This window comes from Athene noctua, chromosome 12 (assembly GCF_965140245.1).
Source record: "Athene noctua chromosome 12, bAthNoc1.hap1.1, whole genome shotgun sequence".
Taxonomy (NCBI): domain Eukaryota; kingdom Metazoa; phylum Chordata; class Aves; order Strigiformes; family Strigidae; genus Athene; species Athene noctua.
This window is the reverse complement of record NC_134048.1, coordinates 19,925,650-19,951,926: the sequence shown is the minus strand read 5'-3', so window position 1 is coordinate 19,951,926 and position 26,277 is coordinate 19,925,650. Positions and strand designations below refer to the sequence as shown.

General features: G+C 38.8%; 1 protein-coding gene across 1 annotated transcript in view; it reads left to right on the top strand.

Annotated features, from left to right (window-relative positions):
* Positions 1-26,277, top strand: part of SPOCK1 (SPARC (osteonectin), cwcv and kazal like domains proteoglycan 1) — a 317,830-nt gene that overhangs the window by 79,504 nt on the left and 212,049 nt on the right. The window lies entirely within an intron of this gene.

Genomic DNA, 26,277 nt, shown 5'->3' with positions numbered 1-26,277 from the left:
AAAGCCTGAATTATGAGAAATAAATAGATTATGTATATCAAAGAGAGAGCCTGGAGTTGAAGCTGTAATCTGTTTCAAATTCAGCCCACCCCTCTACCTTCAGAGATTTCTAAGACAGTTAAATCATACTGCACTATTTTTATGTTTGGTCACTGTCCAACTCCCCCCCCCCCCCCCCCCCCATATCTGGGTTTGATTTGTAGGAGAAGGTAAAATATGCAAAGTTCTCCTGTGGAAATACTCTAAGCATTTTTTTTTTTTTTTTTTTTGAACAGGAACATTGCTAAGTTTGAAACTCAGCATTAAAATTGTCCGTATGGTTTGGGGGAAGAGAGGGTAAAAATAGGCACTTGTGACACTTTCCAGTGTTCCTGGTTGGAGTTTTTAATAATTTTAAAACAGTCTAATGAAGACTTGACCCTTTGCAGCATCATTACATTCTCACAGCAAGCACTGAACAAACCCTGTGTAAACACCAGGCAAAATGAAAAATCATGGTAGGGATTCAAGGGATGCCACATCCCTGTAAATTTTATGTATACCACATAGCCTTAACAGGTTCAGGTTAAAGAATGATCTTCTGTCCCCTTCTGTTGTGAATATAAGGATATTCCAATATATGCCACTAAGCATCTATCAATAGCCACGCTGAGTGAAAACTTACTGCTACATATTGGTGGAAAAGTCTAGTTAAGATGAGAAGGTTTCCAGGAATTCCAGAATTAGAAAATCAAAGCAATATATTCAGGAAGATTTCCTTGCAATCCAGTGTACATTGCAAGAAGGACGAGTGAGCTCAACTCCAGTAACCCTGCAGATATCACAAACTCTGCAACATACATTCAGGGTATGCATCAAAACCAAAGATGCTGTATGGGTAAGGGCAAAGATCCAGTTCTCCCCTTATTTCTCATCCTTCTAACCTTTGTTTGCAAAAGCAGAACCGAAGTGTTTCCTTCTCCAGGCCTTCAGAAGGTCTCAGCTGAAATGTAGCTATCTTTGGGCTATTCTCATTTTGAACCCATAAAGTATTTATTTTTGTGGTTAGTTTTGTTTAGCAGGCTGAGACACACACCTTCCTTTCAAGATCTTTCCTCTGATATATTTGTTGGTCCATCTACTGCTATCGTTCTGATGAGACTTCAGACCCTGCTACATTTTTAGCCAGACTTGTTGCATGGGCAGAGTGCCACTGGTTTCAAGCACACCATTTCCACTGTTCTTAGAGAGGTACAAGCTAACGTGTACCTCAGCATGGTGTCTTACAAAATCACAAATGATTTGTGGGGTGACAAAAGTCGTCTGCCATGGACCTCTCTTCCACTTGAAATGCTTGAATGTGGGGCTTTAACTGGAGAGTTTGTTGGTTTTGTGGGTTTTTTTGCTTTTGCATAATTCGAAGCAAACAGACTTGAAATTTCTGTGAAGAAGAAAATAACAGAGCCAGAGATTACTTCAAACGAGACTCAGGCCTTTAAACATATTGCTTAGAAAAGTTGTTGTCTTTATTTCTTACCTCTCTATCCCACAACTGAAATGTGCAAGCACTATCAGAGTTTCTGACCCACAAAATGCAGCAACATGAAGACCAAAAGTCCCCATTTAGTAACATTTTCCAGAGTCTGGATGATCACTTCAGCATGTTCTCTGCAGCACCGAGGCATGAGTAGAATCAAATGTGCAGGGAAGGGTAATAATATATATGTGTGTGCTAGGCAGTGTGTGAATTCATGATGCATTAAGGAGAATTACAGAGAAATATAGATTGGTTTCCTTGGTGTCTTTTGCTTATTTTGGCCAGTTCCTGGTAAAAACAAAGATGCTGTTTGCTTGTGTTAATAGGCCAGTGACTGTTGTTCACAGATCTTTTGTGAGACTTGAACAGGCAGATTGTACTGATGAGTTTGGCCCTTTAGGTACACAGAAATATTATGCTGTGTGCTATGTTTTATATTTTTCTATGTGATAGTGAATTATTATTCATTATAAGTCAAGACATAGTTTTAAGCACAGGGAAAACTTTTACCTATGCTTCATTACCCATAATGATAGGGAATATGAATTCCTGTTTTGAGCTCATGAATCTTCTGTACCTAAATTCAGGAGTGCTGGAGACCTTCTCCTCCTCCTCCTCCTCCTCCTCCTCCTCCTCCTCCTCCTCCTCCTCCTCCTCCTCCTCCTCCTCCTCTTCCTTTTCCTTTCAAATCCAAGTCAAGTGAATACATTTTCCCGAGAAGCAAGGTAGTGTGATTTGAATCCTGTTAGATGGAGAGGAGCTGAATTCCTCTCTTGGCTCTTCTTCCCCTCCTCAGTGGTTTTGCAGAGGACTTTGAGGTCACCTGTTGAGTCTCCCCCTGTAGCAAATTACAGAAACACCTCTGTGCCCTGAAGAGTACCCAGAGTAGCGAGGTGCTGCTCAGTACCATCAGGGCTTCAGCTATTCTCAGCATCCCAAACGGAGATCCAGTGGGGAGAGAATGATAAACAGAAGGCAGAGAGAGATATCCCACCCAAAATATCCACAGGTGCAGTTTCTGATCTAGTTTACCACATAGCCTGTGCTTGTGCTGGGACAGTGAGGAGATGATGTAGAAAAAATTAATCACAGATAAGGTGGGGCTGATTTTTTTTTTTTTCAGCCTACACCAGGTTCAAGCAACTGTGAAAATACAGCCCGCCCTTGCCAGTAAGGAAGCATGTATGGCCATTCCCTCCCCAGTGCAATACTGTCGTGAGGGGTCTGCAAACCTGTTCCTTGTATTTTAGAAGGTACCACCAACTCCGCCCGAAGTAAACGCTCGCACTGTAATACAGAGGTGTGGTTGTTCAACGTACAGCCCTGAGAAGCACGGTGCATCATGAATAAAGAAGATAGAGGATTTATTCTAAAAGTTACAGCACGTGGTTAATCCATTTCACCACTGATGTTATCTGTGAATCTGTTTGTTTTGTCTAATCTGCGTAGGCATTTGTATTATGAACATCACTGTGCTGTCTCAGTGCTTACATATCTTGTATATTAAGGAAGAAACATCTCTAATTTAATTAGTTCAATTTATGGCATGAATGAATTTAGGATTTATTATATGATTGATGTTTATTTAAGAGAGACTTAATTATTCATTTCTACATTTGGTTAAGAGTAACATAGCCTCACCAGAAATACATTCCTATTAAATTTATAGGTATTAGTTTCTTCCACTGAGCTGTATAAAATTCTGATGAAAGAAAAATCTAATGCAGACACAGTAAATTACTCTGCTCCCACCTCACACAGGGATTGAGCTCAGAAATGATTAATGTGCTATAGATTTCTATAGCAGGTCAGAAGAAGCAAAGAAAATGATCCACTCACTCTCACCAGGACACAACAGCCCTAGTGTTTAAACTGTTCATCCATGCTTTTTCTGTCTGAGGGACACAAAATAAGAAGCCAAAAAAGCATTTATCTTTATTCTGTGTAAAGGAGGAAGAGGATGACTGTTAAATTATGTAACAGAAAGGCTTAAACTCTGATATTTGTATTTGGTCTAAACCCAGCTATCATCTAAGAGAAATGGACCAAATTCTGCTTTTGGTGATGTTGTTACTGTCCTGTAGTGCTAACTAGGCAGCGTGAGGGTAACTGGAGAAGCTTTCTCAGTATCTGTTTCATTGGGTGTATAGAACACAATGTTATTGATTGAGAGAAAATGATGAGAATTAAATGGGTGGTGATTGGGACAAAGAGACCGTTTTCTGGTTTTTCCACACTTCAACTCAGGATCTCTCTCTCCTGCTGTCTGGGGTGTGTTGTGGCAGCTTTTTCCCTAAGAAGTCACTTAGCCTGGATTTTGAAGCAGAACTAGCTTTTCAGTTCTAAATTAACGTGTTTCGCTTCAGGACATACCTGGGACATAATCCTGTGCTGGGAGAACTGGAAGTGTTCTTGCACCCGTGTGGCAGTCCTTCCACAGTAAACAGAGATTTCAGGGTGTGTTGTGGTGGGTTTTTTGTTCTACAAAGTGATTGTCTATAGGGGAAGTTAATGCACTGTAAGGTTGCATGGGAATGAACAACTTATTCTGGGGCTGTGCTCCCTGTGCTCACAAAACCTGTAAGATAGGTTATTCTGATAAGAACAGCTGGGTGGGTTTTCCTGAGGCAGCAGCTGTGTTGTATGCAGGCAGGACTTCAATTCACTTGACAGATAGCCACAACTGGAACGTGTTTTTTTGGAAATATCAGAAGAAACAATAACTGATTTTTCCTCAAAATACCCAAGATTTGTTTCTCAAGCCAAGATACATTAGGCTATCTAGGCAGTCATTACTTGTGCAGGTTTGTTGGAATGGTTTAAAGTATATGTCAGTCACTGCCCCGAGCACGATTTTCTCTCTATTAATAATGATCCCACTCCCCACACCCAGCTTGAATCAGGGATGAGCAAAAGTCTGAAAGTAGAATAAAGCTGTGTGCGAAGTGTAACACAACTCAAGTACAAAAACTGAAGTAAGACTCAGCTTGAAAACGATTGCAAAGAGAATGGAGGAGCCATTTGGAAAAACTATTTGCAAACAACTCACTTTCTCACACGTTCAAGCCCAGTCAGCAGCCAGGCTACAGCAAAGCGGTGAATCTCTAGAGCTTCTGTGCTGTGTGTTCATGTCTGTGCTCAAGAGAGGCTGCCAACATCAATATTGATTGTGCCGTCCCTTCCAAAATACACTATATATGTCACAGTTTTATGCCAGTTGAATTGACTGATACTGAATACAGGGCAAGTGCCAGAGCTCAGTGGCAAGATGGTGAAGGAGGATTGTTTGTTTCTCTCAAATACTTTCTGTAAAAGAAAGACATTTTCCTTGACCAATACATGTTAGGGGGTGATGGGAAGGAATTTGATTTTCAGGGGTTGTTAGTATTTTGGATGAAAATCCACAGAATTTTTCATTTTATCAAATGATGCCCTTTATTATATTTTTTTTAAAAAAAAAACAACCCACCCCTCCAACCCCAGATATTTTACATGCTCTATTTTAGTTTTATTCAAACAATTAACCATCATGTTTCAAATAATAAAATTAAGACAAATGTAAAATATATCAGAGGTAGATCTTTGGGAGATGTAATCTGCTAGTCTATTGGTGTTTTGTTAATATATAGCTGAAAATCTGCACCTACACTATAAATAAATGAAGATAATATACAGTATGTCATCAAAGCTTAGTTATTTCCTCATAATGGATGAGATTTAAGGATTTGTTTTGGTTAATGTTCCTATCATATTCTTTAGGTATATATGATTATACCAAGCAGCCAAATTTACATGTGGAAAAGGTTGAGTCTGCATTTTTAGCCTGGGGGTCCTCCGGGTTCTGTGAGATCCTGACAGATGAAGATTTTGCCAGCTTTTTCAAATTTGAAGGGAAACTAATTAATTCCTTCTACTAATGAAAAGACACCAGAATGTCACTGTTCATCAAAACTAGACATATTTAGCCTAGCAATAATGCTTAAACAGTGGGAATTAACTAGTAGATATCCAGTTGCTTGTTGGTTGTGTGAAATCCTTAAATTGAAACTGGGTATCTTTGTAAAAGTTTAGGCTACAGTAGGTATACAGATTCTGAGTTCAACACTGAAAATACTGAAATTTAACATTACAGGTAGTCATCTTTCAGTCAGGTTTTTACTAGCAGGGCAACCACTACCATTTTTTCAATATGCAAGACATAAGTGTGGTAACAGAGCCTTGCAACAATAAGGTAAACTTTTAAAATAAAGTCACAGACTGTAGTGTTCCTGCATAAGACTGTAGTGTTCCTGCATAATGAGGCAGAGAGTAATTTTGAAAATAACTTCAAAAGGTCAATTTTTCCCTTTTGTGCATGGGAAATGTGCCAGCTTTTTCAGTACGCATAGATTCATGGACTTCACAGTCGCATGGTCTGTTATAATAATTTTAGTCTGATTTCCTGCACTGCTCTTTCACAGAAGGAGCCGAATTCTTCAACATCTTTTCTGCTATCATTATGAATTTGTTTGTTTATTTATATTGTGATGTTAAAGCCAGAATACCCAAGATTTGGTATGAGTCTCTATTTCTAGTATGATAATTACTTCTTTCCATTGAATGAGCAGTCAGTGTTTTGGCTTCAACCCTACGGCTTTTATTGTGGCTCACACAGCTGCTCTATCTTTTTTGTCTCCCAGGATCATACTCTGGTTTTCAAGACATTTCCTTATGGTTTAAGGTGTGTCTGCTTCTGAGTTAGTTTATATCAAATTGCCCCCATTCTTTTAATGTAGGGTAGCCCATATCTGATTGAAATTGCCCTAATTTTCCATTGCTTGTCATTTGAATGTTACTTCTAATCATCACAGTGGCCAAAGTCTACCTCTAATTTTATTTGGAAAGAGTTGCTTCTAAAGACAGTACTACTCTCTTTTTTTTCCTTTCCAAATAAAAGTTATTTCTTCATTCATTGCTTTTGACGTTGCAGAAATGTCACAATCTTCTGTAACTTAAAAGATTAATAATTTTTCTGTCTACTATTAATACTAAAATAAGGTGATCCAGTGCAACTGTCTTCCGTCTTTCACAGAAGTCCACAATGCTACACGTGTCTGTATTATCCCACAATGTTCCATCCTGTTTAACTCTTTCTAGATTTGTCACATTTCACCTTTCTGCTTCCAGTTTTTTTTAATTAGTGCTGCCTTAGTCTGTGACTAACCTGTGTATTGCAGTATATAATTTATATCTTGATTGTCTGTGTGTAGGTGTAAGATATCTGCGATCTGTTTGCTGGCATTTCTTACAGTTATAGTAAAAAAGTAGCACCAGACTCCAGTGAGGCCCTGTTTTATTAGAGCACATGTATCTCTCTGAGAAAATAAGTAAATTTATTAAGAAAATAGCTCTGTATTTGATAAGTAATTAAAAAAAATATGAAAGGAAAAGCTGGGTATAACATTAGGGAGAAGAAGGTTTGGGTGCGGATTTTTTTTTTATTTCTTTCCCCTTTTTATTAAAGGAAAAGATGTGTCACTGAGAAGTGTTTATGTACCACTACATGGTGAACTCAGACACCTCAGAGTCAGACTTTCAGTTCGTAGAAGCGGCTTCAACTCACATGCTTTCAAGGTTTGGTCAACTCTTCTCATCCGGCTGTCAGAATTTCAGCAAGTCTGTTCTGCAGGAACATTTAGCTTCTTTTTGAACACTGCAGTGCAATATAGTCACTGTTCTGACCTGGTTTATTTATTTTAAGCAAATTCTTTTTTCATGCTTGTGATAGGTTAGTCATCAGAAAATTATATCTGATGTTTGTTGATCAAGAGTGTATGCTCCAGAGGAAAGGGAACCTGATGCTGTCACGTTAATTTTGTTTGTTGAGAAATATATGCCTTAGTTACTAGATGTGATGATCAGGGTTGTGTTAGGATCCAGTCATTCACTTTGCCATACCAGATGATAAAGCCAAACAAATGTCCTTTTAGAGTAAAAAGAAAGAGCCTTTTTCCTTCCCTTTTCCCGGTGCTCCTCTCGGGTAGCAGACAGCTAGCAGTTTAAATGAGTTGAGTTCATGGATGGCTGCAGAAGCTGTCTTCATTCGCACCCTGTGGGTATCCATCACCACTCTGCAGCGTTTCCCTGCAGCAGCGGGGGATCAGCTCAGCGGGCCCGTCCTGGAGGGGCTGGCGAGGGCTGGGCTCGGGGCTGCTGTAGGCTTGGGAGGGCGCTTGAGCAAAAAGTTCTTTGGAACTTGAGCAGTCAGAGGCGTATTACGTGAGTAATCACCCCCAGCAAACACTCATAGAGTAAAACCCTTGGAGATTTAATCATGAAACAAAATGTACATTCTGACTTTTTGGTTGTTCTTGTGTATTTTAAGTACAAAAGTTGCTTATGGCAAAAATTTAAGTACCCATTAAAAGCTTTGAAGACTGTACCTAATGTAATCAAACTTGCCTTACATCACACCAACTGAATAGATAGCAGTATTAATTTTTTAATCTCCAGATCACTTTCAAGTGCAGAATCGATCATCATGCCACTACTGTGGTGGGTACATTGCTCCAGTTGCTAAAGAGAATGTTGTAGTAAATAAACAACGCTAAGAACTTCCTTAGCATACAAAAGTATAGGTCGTCACACTTCAAAAGGAAGAAAATTGTTTTAAGTAGTGTGGTTATTTCGTGGATTTATATGAATTTGACCGAGGAGATGAGAGGTCCTCAGACCGTCCCATGGATTCCTTCTGAAATTACCTTTTTTTGACAGATGAGCTGTAAGGAATAATGTTGATGTATAAGGCAGGCAGTATAGAGCGATTCTTATTTTGGAAGCGTATTTGTGTCGCATGTATGCCCAGCCCTGTTCTTTCCCTCTTCCATCTCAGCCTTTTTGTTGCTATGCATTCCAGAAAAGCTAAGCATACTCTTTGACAGCCAGGTCATATATATGGTGTTAATAAAAACTATATTTTAGCTATCAATCTTCTGAGCTGGAGAGATACCTGTAGTAGCTCAGTGCTCAGAGGTGGCTCAGACCTCTGTACTCCAAAGATCCAAGCAAGTTTTGACATTACAAGAGATGTATTGAGAAAAAAAAAGGATCCTCTCTGGGATCCAAAAGGTATTTTGTGGTGTTATGATTTATCAGCATTTTGATTTGATAATCCTTGCTGCTAAAAATTGAATAGGTCACTCTGGGGGGGGATTGGCTGCTCCTGAACGACTGTTTCTCAAGTGCAAGGACTAGGAAAGGAGGAGACATTTTCAAATGATTGAGGAGAGAGCTGGGGAAAGTGACTCTCTGAAGCAAGAAAACTATTCAGCTAGGAAAGAGGAGAATGGTCTGGTCAGCCATGTGTGGAGAACAGTAGAGCAAATCAGGCAGAGAAGGAGCAGAGCACAGGGCACATAGATGAGTTAGAATAAACAAAGGCCAGCTGCTGCCTTTTGGGGAAAATTATCAATTTTAACTTTGGCAAAGTTACCTTCAAAGTTTACTGTGCCATCTATGGAAAAATAAGATCACAGATGTGGGAACAGCCCATAAAACTGCGTAGCCAAAAATTCTGGATAAGGGATCAGAGACCTTTCTCCTCCGTTGCTTTCATCAGTACTCCCACTTCACTTGCCCTTGGGGCCAGCTGAGGCCAGTCCAACCTCTCCAGGAGACCTGACCTGGGAGCTGCTCTGTGTGTATCTCTACAGCTTAACTGCTCTCTGCCTGCAGCCTCAAGGCATCCCTGACACATTCCCCAACGCCCAGTGTCTTTTTGCTCTCCCACACAGGTTTTATCTGTAGCATTTTACAGGCAAACCTCTACCCATCTGCTCCTGCCCCACCCCGTATTCCTAGCCTCATGCTGTTTGTGAACGAAGTGATGCTCGGCCTCCTGTCAGAACTCCTTTGCCATCCACTGCTGCCCAAGGCATCTTACAGAATTGGCCCAGCTGTCCGTGCTCTGCGTGCCTCTCCTTACACAGCTTGTCTTGTTGCAAAGAGAAAAAAAAAATGTGTCTGCATTCAGTGGGCTGCTTCTTCAGGCTGGTAAATCACAGGTTGACCACCCAGAGTCTTCATGAAGAAACTAATGGCAAAAGAAACCAAAATAAGTAGCAACGGAGCAAAGGTGTTTTGTAACCTGCAGCATAAAAGAAGAGAGACCTGACAGTTTAAATAACGCATGGGAAGTAATCATGGATTAGAAGCACTTGGAGGATTTCTCCTAGTGAACTGGAAATTTTAATCCATTGAGTGAAAAAATATAATGTTATTGCCTGGTTAGAATGAACTGAAACTAGATTCTGGTATGTCCAGTATGGGAATACTGGAATCGCCATAAAGAGTGTTATTATGTGCTGAGCTTACTGGCAGCAAGTTGTGGAGGTATGTCCGTAGCACTGCACTGTAGCAACTGTCCAACTTTATAAATTCCTTGGCTTAGTTTTCACAGAACTACTGAGTGATTAAATTTTCAAACAAATTAAACTACAGGCCAGTTTGGATTTCTCTAAAAACTAACATTTTCTGGTTTTGAAATAGAAAGTGGGAGGGAATCTGTGGTCTAGCTGATGAGTACTATGGGTAGAAATAATTAGGTTTTGCCAGAATGTCAAAAAATATGTGAAGAATCTGGAAGTGGCAGGACGGTAAAGAAAGGCAAGATTCTCTGAGTACCCCCTAAATAGTAAATAAAATTTTCAGGAAAATCCTTCAAACTTTTATTGACAGATATATAATAGACATGTAACATTCTTTGTTTTTTCTCTACAGCATCAGCAAATCATGAACCAGTGTTTTTGCTGGTGCTGTTGCTGCAGATGACCACTATGTTCAGAAAGGAACCTGTTATGCTTTAGCTTGGGAGAAAGCATTGTAAATTCTCAGCCATGATTTTCTGTTATTTGTATAGCAATAAATTAGGTGTTAATTCTTTAGTCCATATTCTGCTCTCATTTCTATCACTTTTACATCTGCACTAATCTGCTAATTTCAGTTCATGTATTCCTAATTTATAGTGATATATCTGAGAACATAATCTGTCCCAGTGAGCGCAGAGTAAACAAAGAGAAATAGGTGATTAAAGGTATCAAGGACATACAGGAGACAGAAACTCTAGTGAGAACCTATCAACTGTGTTAGGATAGACAGTGAAAAATCATGGTACCTAGATGACAGCCAGAAGTGAGATAGAAAGCAGAATAGGAGTTGTTTTTCTAAAACATGTTGAAGAAATGCCAGTGTGAAAGATAGTAAGTGAGAACACATTGGAGATGCCAACTGCAGAAATCCCAAAAGGTCATAATAAGAGGAAATAAAAAAATTGGGTGCATATCCAAGATCAGCTTGTAGATACTTGGATGAAAAAGGGAAAAAGACAGAAGAGAGTAACTGTAAACTGTCTTTTACTAAAAAAGTTTAATGTGGGTGGCCGAAAACCAGTATGAAGTTGAGAGAAATTTAACAGATCAGTGAGAGCAAAGGTTTTTTCAGCCTGATTGAATGCAAAACCAAGAAGAAAATCTGAGCCGAGGTGAAGAAATGTAGGTAATGAGAAATCTTTTAGGGAGTTGCACACTAAAGTTGGAGGAAAAGACACAGAACAAAACCAGCTGCTAACAATCTTTAGTAAACACTCACTCTGCTACTGGAGTCATCAGCAATCGCAGAGAATCTTTAGAGTGTTTGTAAAATGTAGAACCACTGAGCCTTGCAGAAAGAAATAAAAAATATACAGGTAATTGTGCAGTTCTCTTTAATGTTAATACAAACCTTCAGGAGAAAAGCTGTGAAATTGAAGAGGCACTCAGATGATGCTGAAGGTCTTAAAATCCAGACTTACGAAGATTTATGATTAATGACTTTTTGCCTCCCCACCTTGAGATTTTGATGATTTTTTTGACATAGGAATTTTAGATTAACTATGCAGAACTAGGTAGAATAAGCTATAAACCAGTAAGTGAAGGCACTTTTGAATGAAGGCAGAAGGCTGCAGTTGAAGATGTTCTTGCACAGATATGGTAACCAGGAAAGCACACTACAGGGTTACACCTTATAGTGCCAAAGGATCACAGAGAATATCGAATATGGTTATTTGAGTTGCCTGAGTATATTGACTTTGTGTGGGTTTTTCAAAAATCAAAGGCTCCAGTTTTGTAGCCTATTTGTAGATATAGGGGAGAGGGGATTTTATGGAGTGTAGCACAGCCAGATGAAGCAGTACTGGGTCATCCAGGGATGCTGGTGTGCAGTGTGTGTTTATTCATCCTTCTGAGCAGATGTGAGATTCATTGTGGCCATTCTCTTCAAGCTCTTCCCAGGTCTTGTCGTGATTAATGACACTTAATTTTTGAAAGGATAGTTACAGATGTATAATGATGCCTTCCACCAAATTTCAGGATCTACCAGTCCTTCTCAGAGGTGAGCTGTGGGTGTAATCTCAGAGGAGGGTCTGCTATAAGGAAGAGCATGTTTAAAATATCCTGAACTTGGTCTGTTGGCAGCTGGTTCTTAAGGTCCCTGCTTGTCCTCTTGCTGTTGCATTATACATCACTTTCTGGATTCATCTCACACTGTGTCAGATTTTGCCATCACTTGCCCTTCAGTTAGTAATACTGCTCAGCCCACAACCGTCCAACTCACAGTAATCATCCACTATTTAATCAGGACCTGTTTTGGTCCTCAAAGATCTTAGAAGTCGTGTACAGTGAGCACAGGACATTTCTTCATTAGCATTTTCCTTTTCATCAAAGCATGCCTTGGAAGCAAGTCTCTCAATTGCATCCAGATACTGTGCTGGTATTTGCATTGTGGAGCATGTGAATGGAATTCCTTACTGATGAAAGGAGAAAACAGACATGCTTGGAGATATGTGTACCTCATAACCAGTTGAGGAGATCAGGCTGGAGCTAGTCTGAAGCAAAGGGTGGACTTCACGTGCAAAGCAGATTTTGTCTCCTCAGCATGAATTATTTCATTCTGCAAATCCACTCCTCCGTCACCACGCTGCTTGTTGATGTAGATGTCAATCTGTGCTGTGGGAGGCTTATTGTGTATGTTCTTTCCTTCCATAACATACCTCTGCAAACCTGCTTGTGCAAATTGCAACTGGTGAGGGGTCCAGTCCTTCCCCTGTCGCATAACATAGTGATTTTCAGGCATCAGATGTTCTCAACCCACTGTTAAGAAGCAATACATTAAACCATCATTTGCATTTTATTAACTGATTGCAGGGTTCTCACATGAAAACAACTGCATGCAGCCTCCAGACAGGTGCTCAGTTTCCTTTTAAGCATTCACTGTAAAGCTGTGGTAGCCTTAGTGTCTCTGTGTGGTTAACCATAATTTTCTGAGGACTAGACAAACTGAGAACTATAGGAGAGTCTCATATAGGACATATTTTTCCAGTCCTCAATCTTATAAAATTCTCTGAGATATTTTTCATTTGGCTGGATATTTGTCTCTTGATTTCAGGTTGCAGTTTTCCTTTCCAAACACTTCTCAAAATGGTGTTTGAAAATGAGTTCACCTCTGCTGAAATATTCTACCAGCTCATATTATGTTTGACTGAGCTGACAAATGGCTTGACAGCATTCCTGGAATCTGCCAAAATAGAATTTCAGAAACGACAATGCTAAGCTGGGTAATAATCTAAATGAATGTTGCAGCAGCTGAGCATTCACGTTCCTGACTTTCTTTAATTCAGGTAGAAACAGGCAAGTCCCCAGTTGTTTGTTTCTTAGTAAATTGTAAAAGTTCCTGTTTTGTCTTTCCCTGTTAACACGTGATTATAAGTCACATTTCATGGTGAGCTTATAACAAAGCTAACACATTTCAAATTGTCCCATAAATAATGGGATGAACAATGGGGATGACCTTAATGAAAAACTCTTAAGAAGAATGTACAGCTACTAAAAAGTAGCTTCAGTGCAGGAAATGCTGGTTTTATTGGCTGTTCCCCAGTGCCTAAAAAAATGAGCAAGAGCTGCTGTTATTTAGTTCCTCAGAAATCTCAAGCATACGTGAATTAGCAATTTCATAGTGTTTGTGGAGATGAAATTTTTCTTGCGGATTTTGTAATGTTACTGGGTTTGAAGCATAATTTCCAGATTGTGCTTTCTTAGGTATTTAAGTTGTTTTAGAGGACCTACAAATAGATATTATTGGTTTAATGTAAAAATTGTTTTATCTGCCTTACTAAAACCATGTCTTTTTTCTACGCAGTATTGTAATGACACCATATTGGCAGGTATTTTAAATCTTATAGTGTTTGCACTGACTCAAGTCAGCTTTTTGTGGATATATTTTTAAGGTGTTTTTACTTTTTGGGATGTCTTGGAATGTTTTCTCTAAGTTCCTCAACACTACCCAAATCCCACTCATATTCTGGTTTATACAACCAAGAGAAAAAGCCACCTCCTGGTTTCCCAACCACTTCAGCAACTGAGAAATCCCCTTCTCTAGGACACAACAGCAGGGGATTTTGCCTTCAATGGAAGCAGAATGGAGCTAAAAATCAGGGAAGAGATTATATTTGGTTGATGTGAAGATAATGCTAAATCTTTCTGTCTCCAACAACAAACATTTAATAAGGGTGAGATTGAACTATCTCAGGACATTTGTCTTAGAGGGTAGATTTCTATCTCCTTTTGCTAAAATCTGTTAGGATGAACTTGCTCTCTAAGCCCTTTTTTGTATATATTGAAACAAATAGAAATGTGTCTCTAGATCTCAGCTCTTAGCTTGGGTGAATACTGGTGTTTATTAAAGAAATCTGCATTATTAATTTGCAAGTAAAACGTTTTATTTTGGTGGGGACTCTCAGAGCTTTCCACAGCTTGTGACACTCACGAATAAAGTTGAGGCTTTGGCTTAGCAGTACGAAAAATTGTTTATAAAGAGCACTTAAGGCATATATTCATTAATTAGGTCACTCAAGAAAGAAGAAAACAAACATGTACTTTTTTTTCCCACAGAACTGGGCAGATTAGTTGTAAAGTATCTGCCTCAGACCTTTTTGTACTACAGTCCATGGAACCAACAGAAGGGTTAGTAAAAAATGTGCATGGTGTTGAACAGAGAACAGAAGAGTATTTTGAGAATAAGAGATTCCTGTTGAGGCTTACTCACTGTATTCTTAATAGATGGGTGAAATTCATAGTAAATGTCTGTGTGTGTGTCTGGGCTGGAGGGAGGGTTCAAATTAGAGCATGTTTCTTGAGATCATCATCGCACTTAATTCTGTATTCTGTAAATGCAGCTGCTCTCTAAGATACATATTTCCTCTGATTTTACATCTGTAAGGTTTGGAGATCAGTTACACTGTATGTTTGAACTATTTTCTCAGTTGTTAGAATTAAATAGACAGTTTTTACTAGACCTCAGGTGTAAAATTACAAGTGATCAAAATTCAAAGGTTCTCTTGTGCCTAAAGAAGTCTTTATGACCCTCAGTACTCTTCAGATATTTCTCAGTGCTGGGTTATTTTCAGGTTCTATTCTTTGTGAAAAAGCCGTTTTCCCTTGCTTTAGACCCATTTCATGATTTAATCCCTTTAACAGTCAGCAACCGTAATGTCTAGAGATCAGGAACATACTTCTGTTTACAGCAGAACAGTTCAAAAATGCCGTTTTGAGATCTGGAAGTTATATATTCTCTGGAGCTATAGCCGCTTGGTCAGAAGGTTCCTAAGATTGTAAAATAAAGTTTTGCTACATCTTACTTTCTCATGTCATTGTTCATTCCATGCCGTGCCACACTACATACTGACCTTTTATTGCTGACGCACAGAGGCGCGTGTTCTGGCAAGTTCAAGAGTGCATTATATCTCCCTACAGGAGACTCTTTCAGATGTCTGCCCTTGATCCAAGAAGCGTGATACTGTAAAAAATGAAAGGTCACTTAGTTTTCTCAATTTGTACAGAAGAACTTAGCTTGAATGTTGCTTTATCGTCATAACCACAGCTATGGAAGCTTCATACAATATGAATTTCATATTTTTAATTTATCCTTTTCTGAGCAATTCTGAACATGTGTCTGTAATTGACAATGTTCATACTGAATATTGTTTCTGGAGCGTGTACTGTGTGAAATTCCCTATGTACACAATTAAGAATTTTAAAGGCTGGATTGAGAACCAATGAAAGCATAAATAAAATGTTCAAAGTTTCTGAAAGCATGTAACACCAGTGTATCGTGATTAAATCTTTCTGCTCACTCGTTTGTCATGATTCTGAAGCAAAATGGAAATACAGTCTGAGTATAGCTGACATAATGATGTTCATTAGTATATTGACTTGTAACTGATACAACGATGTAGGATTTGGGGTGAGCAGTTCTGGGCCTAGTGTATAGGGTGTGAGGGGTCACTGTCTCCCTGCTTGAGGGGGGAGATACTAGGATGCTTTGACAATGGAGTAAAATCCTTATCCCATAATACTGATGTATACTAGGGCTCTTGCTAGCAAATGGAGGTGTGCAAATTAAGCTGTTAGATCATCTGTTTCAGTGCAGATGCAAGTGGAACTCTAGTTTGACTTTTGTGGCTTAAAACGTTCAGCATGGATCTGAAGTTGCCTTTGGACAGTGTTCTGTGGACTTCTTGAGAACAAATTATGCACAGATTGGGCAGTCAGGTGCTGTCTTCTGCTAAAATAAAGTAGGATCAATGCATATGGAAATCTTTGTACTGTGGACGCTAACAGCCTTGGCATTTAAATCCCACTGGAGCCATTACTGCAGTTTAGCTATCCTTTGCCTGAACCAGAATATTTTGTTTCTTTGGCCTTTTTATCTTTTTTTTTTTTTTCCCCTTTTTTTTTTATTGATCATTTGAGCTAAATCTTTTTAAATACCATTCCAACCAAAACTTTTTATCTCCAAAATACTATTGCTTCAACCAGATGGCAAGTAGCAATCATTTATGAAAGGTAACTTTTTGGGTTTTTTTACTTTACAGCTGAGACAAGAATTTAGTTTCTTAATATTCAGAATAATCTATTTTATTTCTTCGGTTTAATAGATTAACGAGGTTCCATCGGTAAAACGTTACCTTCATGCACCTCCTATGACTTCTCAGGGAATGGATAAAGATAACACAAGTCTGTCAGTAACAAAACAAGAGTCATGAGGGCTTTTACTTGAATCAACCAGCCCCAACTATCACAGAAAATCTCAGCACACGGTAACTTTTATAAACTGATCAAGGCATTTAAAATAACTGATTACATGGTCAAATTGTTGGTGATAAAGTGAGGAGCGCTTTCTCGAGGGAGGACAGCATTTCTGTCTGCAGCAACTGCTGCGAGTATTTAGCTGTTTTGTTTCCATTAAGATTGCTGTCAGTTTTGCGTAATGATTTTTGATGTTGTGTTCATTTTTTTAAAATGGATAAAATGCCAGAGACAATTAGCTAAATGATATTACAAACTGGAATGGAAACCACACATTTGTAATGGCTCATGGGGTTTCCGATCTCAAAATGTGTACGGCTCTCTCACACAGTCAGCAACTGGTTATTTCATAGGCAAGCTAAATACGACTGCTTTTTCCTGATGCAGTTCTAAGAAATTTCAAATACTGTCTAAAACTGGCTAAAGGGCTGCAAAGTTGTCCTTTTCAACAGCAGCATGGCTCGTTTGACTTCACCGTTTGGAAAGGTTTTTCTCAACAATACTTGGAGCTAGATTTTCCTCAAAGCTACAAATGAAATACAAATGTCTGTGTCCTCCCAGGGACAGTTCATTGCTCATAATTCAATATAATTCATAGAGTCTCTTTCCAGTTATTAGTTATGCATTTAAAGAAGTAATTTTAAAGACTTAGGACATAGTAACTAGTTTAACTGTCTCTATAGGTCTCAGAAAATTGTGTCAGTAAATATAAAATTGAGACAAGTTAATTTTATACAATAGCTGTTTGTTCCCTTGTATGTTTTAACCATGAGGATTTGTATATCTAAGTGGAATATTAGTATGATTTTATTCATAGCTTTTATTTTATAACTAACTTTGATATTAGGAGAATTATCACTTTATCTCATAATGAGATCATTCCTATAATGGTAATTTAAAAAAAATAATCACATGACTCAGAACATTTTTCTGAAGACTTCTTGTAAAATAAAACAATAAATAGCTATGTATTTAATCATTATGTATGCTGTTATTCACTGTAAAGCAGTTCTCGTGCGTGAAAGCAGTGGCAGCATTAGGATTCTTTCACGTGGATGTTGTTCTCCAGATACAGACCCCAAATGTTCAGCGAAAAAGGGCCAGTGAATCTGTCACAAACAGCTACTGCAAATGTACTCTCAAAGCAACAAGAATACTGGAAGTGAAGTAACATTGCCAATGGCTTTATAACCTTCAAGCTTAATGTGTTTGGCTTTCAAGCTGCCTAAAAACAATTGCTCTGTGAGTATGTAATTTGAGTCTTTGAATGAAAATTAAGATGTGGAAAGAGTTTAGTAGCTCTCTTTTCAAGGTACGTTTTAAATATTACACCTGTTGAGAATACAATTTATTAACAGTGCTATTCTCTGTCTGTATAGAGAGAACCTGCAGGGTGCTGTTCTTCACCAATATTCACAATAATAATCCCAGGTAAAGGCACAGTGGTTTTGGTAAGTGGAAAACAAGCAAATGATCATGTGAGAAAACAACGCTAGGCCAAGTTTCCAATTTGTGACTCTGCAATTCACGCAGCGGGCATTCATGGTCTTTTTGTGCGTTAGTTGGAACCTTGGAAGGATCACTAGATTCAGTGAGTTAGCCTGGCTACCGAGTTGCTAATTCAGGTGTAGTGTTAGTTCAGAGATCAGAAATAATGCTGCTTTAAGGAATTCCAGCTGAAAGGAGGGGAGGACGATATTTGTCTAATCTCTGGCTCTGCTTCTTGCTGCTCGAGGAGGCGCTACTCAGTCTGTGAAAGTGGGAGTTAATGATTCCCAGGGCTGCTTCTGTCTGTGCACTGTGCTGAAGCTGCTGCTGCACAATTCAGGTAGTTCTTCACGGGTCACACTGAGGACCAGCACAAAGCTCATAGGGAAGAGAGAGGGCTTGTGGTTTTTTTTTCTAGATGAGAAGTAAAAATCCCACTGGTCTTCACAGTATTTTCCCAGTTCCGTGTAAATTCCACGTAAGTTCCGTGACAGACTTTTGTCTTCCAACTGGGTTATATAAATTCCACAACAGATAGATAATACAAGTGCCAAGTATCATTTTGTCAGAGGGACTTCTTAAGCTTACTTAACTGAAGTAGTTTTGTTCTGTGGCCTCCCATGGGACACTCAGCTTTGCTACGCTGTATAACCCTGCTTGGGCTGGGCTCCTTGGGTGGGAGCTCCTTGGGGAGGAGCCCACAGACAGCTGCTGCACTCTGGACCTCTTGCACCCTGTGGAGCTTCAGTCCTCTTTGACCCAGAATTCTGGTCTCCTGTTTGCCACCTACACCTTCCCTTCAGAAAAGTCCTGTTTTTGAATAAGTGGTTATAAATTTAATTTACTGTCTGTCACTGGGATCCCTCACTGATGTTCAGACTGTGTTTGTTGTGGGAGATGGATGGGGAGTTCTGGTTAATTAGAGATTTGCATGAACATGCTATACGCATTGGGGTATAACTGGAGAGTAACCAAAGAAATCAGAAACTCTCAAGTGTCTGGGACCAACTGATGGAGAGAGTAGGGCCCTACAAATTTGTTTAGGGGTCAGTAACTCTTGACCTTCCCTGCAGATTGCCCCAGGATCTGATTGTCTGAGCAAATAGTTTCAGCCAAGATGGTAAATCATCACTACACCACGTCTGATCCTCAGCCCTTGCTAGGAGTATGGCACTGCCTGTCTTCCCTCCACCCCTACTCCTCCCTCCCTTTGCTGCCTCTCTGATAGCCACAGTGGGGGCTCTTTGCAAAGGGGAACTCGTGACTGGAGAAAAAAATGCATTGCATGTGCCTCTGGAGAGCCTCCAAGACAGTTCTGTGTGGCTGAGGTGCTGTCGCTAGTGATGGTGTGTTGTTAATTTACAACATAAGCAACCAAGTAATGTTCTGGTTTTTCAATCTGGTCTAAGAGTTGTAACATTGGTGACAGTACAGCACATCCCATGCAATGAGAATCAGTGAACCTGTGCCTTGGGAGACTCCCGAGCTTTACCTTTCTGGGCTTGTGAGGGCTTTAATGCTTGCAGCATAACCTTCTGGAGCTGGTGGGACATACTAAAATGTGAAAAACTTGATGAAAGTAAAGTTAGAAAGAATTATTTAACTCTAGGCAGGGAGAACAGGCTTCTTAGCACATGCTAATGAGAGGAAGAGTTCAGGCAGAAGTGATAATGTATTTCTAAAGTTAGTCTACTAAAAGGGACAGCAAAGAATAATCAAACCAAAGTGCTTTTTTTTTCTTTTTTTTTTTTTCAGTTTTGGGTATTTCAGCACAAGCTAGCATAGACAGTTGTGTGATTGTTCCAGCCACCCAAATATATCAGCTGTGTACGCTGGCACAGTGCTGTGCTAAAGCAGCTCTGTAGCTGCTGGCTCACAGCTGGCCCTCATTCATCCTGCTTGAAGCACAAGCAGAGTAAATGAGCATCTGTTTGCCCTCAACGTTGTAGACATACTCTCTGGCTTCATTCTTATGGATAAACAAAGAGTGGCTTGGGGTTTTTTAAGAAATATTTTTAATTCTTGCTATATTTGTCTTTTTACCCACAAAAAAACCCTCAAACCCACAAAAAAACCAATAGAACAGCTGGAAGATTTCTGTGTAAAAGGCTATATGATTGAGTTCTAAAGAATGAGAATTCTTATTCTGGCAGACGTGGGCTCAGTGGTAACCTACTTAACAATTTTTTTAAAATTTTTTAATTTCTGAAATTTTTGCCACCCCAAAGAATCATTGTGACTGGTAAGAGACACAATGGAGACTAGGTAAGAAAGCCTGTGCTGAGAGTTTTGCTTACCACTTTCTTAGTATTGCCTATGGAAACTTCTGGAAAAGTCTTCCAGTAAACCAGGAGTGACAAATCTTGTTTCTTGATATAGCACAAAAAACCCTCAACCAACAAAAAAAACCCTTTTAATTTATGAAACTATGAAAAAAGTAACATTCTGGGCCATATTAAGCAGAAGACTCCTTTTTTTTTTTTTATTTTCACGTTAGTGGTAGCTTTACAAAAAGTACATGTGCTGAGAATTTGAGTGTTATGGGGCATCTGAGATTGCTGTACATGGTCAAAGATCTTTTTCTATGCCAGACATAACTGGGATTTATTTGGATATGTATTTATGTATTTTATACTGTTAATAATAAACAGGTATTAATGTATTTATCATTATATGAGTCCAATGTGAATCGTTTATACCATTTCATTCTAGGCTAAAGCATTTAATTATCTTTTTATTAGTGACTTATCTACTAGGCAGGTCCTGATGTGCCCACACCTTTCATTCCATGTGGTACTGCTTCAGTCTGGAGCGGTTTCTTTCAATTTCACCACTTAATGTTGCTAACTGTTTAATTAAACCCTTACATTCCTGGCCTTTCTGGGAACTTTATCAGGAAACTTTTCAAAGGTTTCCCCTACCAACTTTAAAATAAAATATCCACAGTGCAAGGACTGCTAATTCCCTAAGCAAAAACATCCTGTTTGGATGCATATTCCCTGATTCCCAGGAGAGAGAGCACGAGCTCAGAGGTGGTTGGAGATGTCTTCATGTGCTTAAGAGTTTGGAGTCAGCTCTTGACACTAATGCAGGCTCTGGGCACTAGCTACCATTGGGAAATCTTTATTCACTGAAGTAGTCAGTGGGTAAAATATTTTCTCTTCCTCTTAAATAAATAAATAAATGATGTGTAATTTGCTGACACAAACTATTTGCTTAAAACAGGCAATAGGCCTTGGGGGGATATTTATGATACGGGCTAGATTGACTTTAGCAAGCAGCAGCTGGTGCTTTAACACTGCTCGGTGTTGGAATGATCTTCTGTACTGCAAGGTAGAGAGGCAGAAAATGCAGCTGCATCTTTCTGGAGATAATTCTAAAAAAAGCAATGAGCTGGGAATTACCACTTTTCCCAGCTGGTCTTTATCAGGGTAAAAGGTTTAATCATAGATTGAGAACAGAAGAGGAAAATACTAAGCAGGCTGCAGACCAGTGTTAATAAACCTCCTTCCTGGAGATACTTAGAAGTTTAAGCTCTTGTTGGCTAGGATGAGCTGGGAATGAAGATTACCTCCAAAAGGTTATCTGACAGTCCTTGGAGTTACGCCCTTTGTACAAGAGTTTCCTCGGGAAGGATCAGTGATGAGGATTTTGTGATGGCTGAGTGCCCCTGGCTCATCCAGGTCAGTGGGATCTTCCCAGGCCTTGGAGGAAGATGCTGAACTGAGCTTCTGAAAGGTACAAAATAAGGTAGATTTTCTGTGGAGTTTTTTTTCAGTCAGCATCTTATTTCTGCTTGATTCATACAAATAACTTATGAGCTCAGTTAGTGGTACAAAATATAAATATTTATGCACCCATTTAGCTAATGTTCGACTCTATTTATAAACAAGAGTGTCTTGTAAGAGCTTCTTTTTGACAAGTAAATGAACTAAGCAGAGAGTGCCTGTGTGTTAAATTAACCATGCTTCGTTAACTCCTCCAAAATATTAAGTCTTTAGGTAATAACTAAACCAAGAAGTGACAGTAGAGTAGGTTTGGTGGCAATAACTCAAATACTTAAAACTTTGGGAGAACAAGCAGCTGTTTTTTACTTTCTTAGTTAAGGGGGAAGAGAGGATAAATCTGTTTGGTTTTACCATTAGTTTCAGGTTTTTAGCTGTATTGTTATTGTAGTGATACGGAGGGTAATAGGAGAGAAGAGCAGTCACATCAATGTAGTGATTTAGGGTCAACTTGTATGTGTTAACTTTTCTGATATGACTTAACAGGAAATTGTCTCACACCCAGGTCTTACTCAAGGTTTGATTTTTGCAAATCAGAAGCCAGTCTATGAATTCTGATAAATCTATGGGTTCTGATGAATGAGGCTTTTGATAGTTCTGCCTGTAAGAAAGTAAGAAAACTTCTGGGAGCTTTTAAACTAGGAACTTTTTAATATGCCCTGTGTATACTTAGCTTAACATATGATTATACTCTTGATTGACTTTGTTGATGGCATATCAAAGTCAGCTTGATTTGACAATTTGTATTGAATGATAAAAGAATATTTTGCTTTTGTTAAGAAAGAATAACTTATTATGCATGATGTGGTAAAATGGATTTAAATCACTTCAAAATGTGTTTCATCTCATCTCTTGATTGCTCAAATAAAAATAATAAAAATGCAATAAAGAACTGAAGCTCACGTCTAGCAATTTATATTTGCTTTTCTAAATTTTTTTCATTTGTTATGATCATAACTTATTTCTCAGTTGAATTTCCTGAGGGTAAAATCTTGAAGTAGAATTCCATGATGCTAGGTGATGAACAGCTCCTGTCCCAAATCTTGCAATTGAATTAGGTCAGGGGATGTCAAAAGTGAGCTGTTCTCTGGGCGAGTCACTGTCTCGGGTTATCTGCTTTGCTGTCCCAGGTGGGTGTCTATCCTAGGCAGGCAGCAGACTTTATAAGGTGGCAGAAAAAAGGAATCTTGCTAGAGGCCTCATCCTGCGCCCACTGAGAACAGAACAGGACTCAACATTTCCTCAGGATCTGGGTTGAGGCCAGTTTGACAGGAGTCAGATTTCTTTTCCTGGAGGTGGAAGCTGAGTATTTACCTGAGATGTGAGACTCTGAGTCCATCGGGGACCTGGAGTCACAGGACTTGGAGTGAAGGTCCGTCCCTTTCCCCTCAGTGTGTCTGTGCTCTGTGAGAGGGACAGGTGACTTCTGGGGTTTGGGGTTCATGGTTATTCCTGGCTGTGTGAAGAGGCCAAGTCACATTTGTATTAACTGGGTTTAGCTAAGGGAGTTGGATTCAGTCTTGGTTTGTGATATCAATTCTTCTCTTTTCATGCATGATTTTAGGTGTGCCGAGTCCCTTCAGTTAATTAAAAGATTGTCTTAGTCATATGTAACCGCTGAACCATAGGCAAAAGCTTCATAGTGTGAATTCTGTGCAAGGAGAAAGATATTTTTAAATATTTGTTCAGCAAAACTACTTCCCAGTTGCTGTCACCTCTTGTATTGAAGTGGATCCATGCCTGGTTTTGCCTTACTTTCAAAGTCCATCAAATAAATAGTGTTTAAAGTCAGCTAGGAAAAAAAAAAAAATCTTATATCAGGTATGTAACAGATAAGCGTATGAAAAAAACAATTTCTGGTGGTTTTGTCGGCCAACCGGAAATGAAAGTGCCTTGTTTTGGTGCTCTGTGAGAGAGATGTGCTAATAGAATGGCATTTGGTGGAAGGGTCAAAGGTGAAAGGGTCAGAAAAGAGAGAAAATTATTTCATGTGGAGGTGAAGGTTATCTGAAATAAGTGATTTCACATTTAAAAGGTCGCCAAGGGGAAAATTGATGAATGTTAACATATTTTTATATTGGTTTATTTCATTCTTTTTTCTTTTCTCATTTGTAATGCTTACGTATTCAGGAAGTTGAGGTAGGTTTTTCACTTTTAACTTGTAAATATCCATAGAGTGAATAAAAGTATTTGTAACATATCATAATTCATATTATAGTTCAAACTTCTACGATCCACTGTTAATATTGTTATAAATTAAATGTATGGATACATGTTAATTATTGAAGTGTTAATATTTACTTATTAACGTGTTAATGTTAAAATGACATAATAGTTTCATATGTTACAGCAGGCATGAGGTATTTTAAGTGTATTAGCATCTGTCCTAGTAGAAAGCTCTGAGAGGAACAGATTTCTGAGCAGTCGTTTTTATCAGCAAGCTGTTTTATTGAAGGGAATGTTAAATCTCTTCAATCAAGCTGATTGTATATTTTTATATATATATATATATATATATAGGATGATATACACCTGGAAATCAGTGTCATGTTTAGGCACTGTGTATTGCTGTATCAGCAGGCTGTCAAGTTACAGTATCCACTGGGAGATGTTAAGACTTCCTCCTCCTAACAAAAGTAATTTTGGGTTAATGTATAAATTTCAGCACCTTGCAGAATATAGCACAAAGCCCTGTCTATTTTTCAAGTCAGAGCTTTAGGTGGTATTTAAATGAGACATAGATTTTCTGCTCAGCCGTATCTACAGGGCGAATTTCACCTTTATAGTGCCATAACCATTCGGTTACAGTTCTTGCTGGTATCAGTGTTGAAGTGAAACTCCAGTGCTGTATTTTCTGTTGTCCAACTGGTTTAAGTTATTTTGAACTGCTATTGACTGTATTGCTCTATGTATAGTCATTATTTACTCCTATAAATAATAATGAGTTTTATATATTGAAAATCACAAAGGTTTTCTCTATTCTAATTTTTAGGGTTTTTTCCATATTTTTTTCTTGTGTATTTTCCTATGTTACCATACTATAGTTTCAGGCATATTCTAAATAAATATAGTTTCAATTTTCAAAAAGGAATACTAAACAGGTCTGCAGAAAGGAGAAAGAATAGGTTTACAGAGGAGATGGGCGTTTTATAGGGTTGGTTGTGTGGTGGAGGGTTGTTTTTTTTTGGGAGGAAGGTGCATTTTTTGTAAAATATTCCTTTGACACTGAAATTGAGATACACCCCCTTTCCAATCCTTATTTCAAAACTGATTCCATATGCCAACAGCATAAGAAATCTTTCTTGGGATTTGAATTATTTAACAGTTTCTGATGCTGAAAACCCAGCAGCAAAGCAACACCTAGGAAAAAATGTAAGCAGGCAAGAAAAGAATATTTTGTTGCTGGAAAAAAATTACTCTGCTCTTAAAGCTTAAAACCCACCACATTCTGAAAAGTGATTAATGCTTGGTGAATTTAGCAGTACATCATAATCAATTACAAAGCATTGTATAACCATGAGGGATTTTTTTGTCTTATCAAAGCTGTGGAATTCAAAGGCAAGTCTGTGATTCTATTTCTGGTTCCAAACCCCTGTTTTTGAAGAAAAAGTGTAGATATTTTTGATTTATCTGAAATAAATTATGAATAACAATCTTTGTTATTATTGTGGAACATCGCCACTGTCCATGAAGTCAGTACAGACACCAAGCATGAATATAATATCCTTGGAGAAAGAAAATACATCTCCTCCTGATAGCCATGCACAATTCCATCCAGCCCCCTTCATTACAGGCAGCATTTGCCCATCCTTGCCTGTCCCAGAGCTCTCCGTGCTGTAAGTGTTAGTCCTTCCTGCTCCTCACGCTGGCCACAGCGTTCAGAAAGAAACTCACTGCCCCGAGGGACATCTCCCAGTGCTCAGTGAGGACACGGAGAGTCCCCACTCCTCCTGTAACAGTCCCCTGGGCTGTTCCGAATCCAGAAAGTAAAACGTGCTGGCTTCCAAGTCTCAAAAATGTTCTAGGTTGGGGTGACTGAATAGCTTGAGCGTGTGAAATTCAGTGTACTGGAGATAAATGGTAAACAAAGCCCAGTGGAAGAAATAAATTAAGTGTCTTATTGACACTGATGGGTTTTCAGTTACCCTCCTGGCAGGAAAAAAATCTAGGTGTCATTCTGGACAGCTTGATAAAGACATCTCTTCCGTGGCAGCCCTCAAGAAATGAATATAGAATACTGGATATATTAAAAAGTAAATATTAATATGCAGAAAAATACCACAGTGTTATCACATCTTCCATGCTTCCTCACTTCAAATACTTTTTTCTGTTG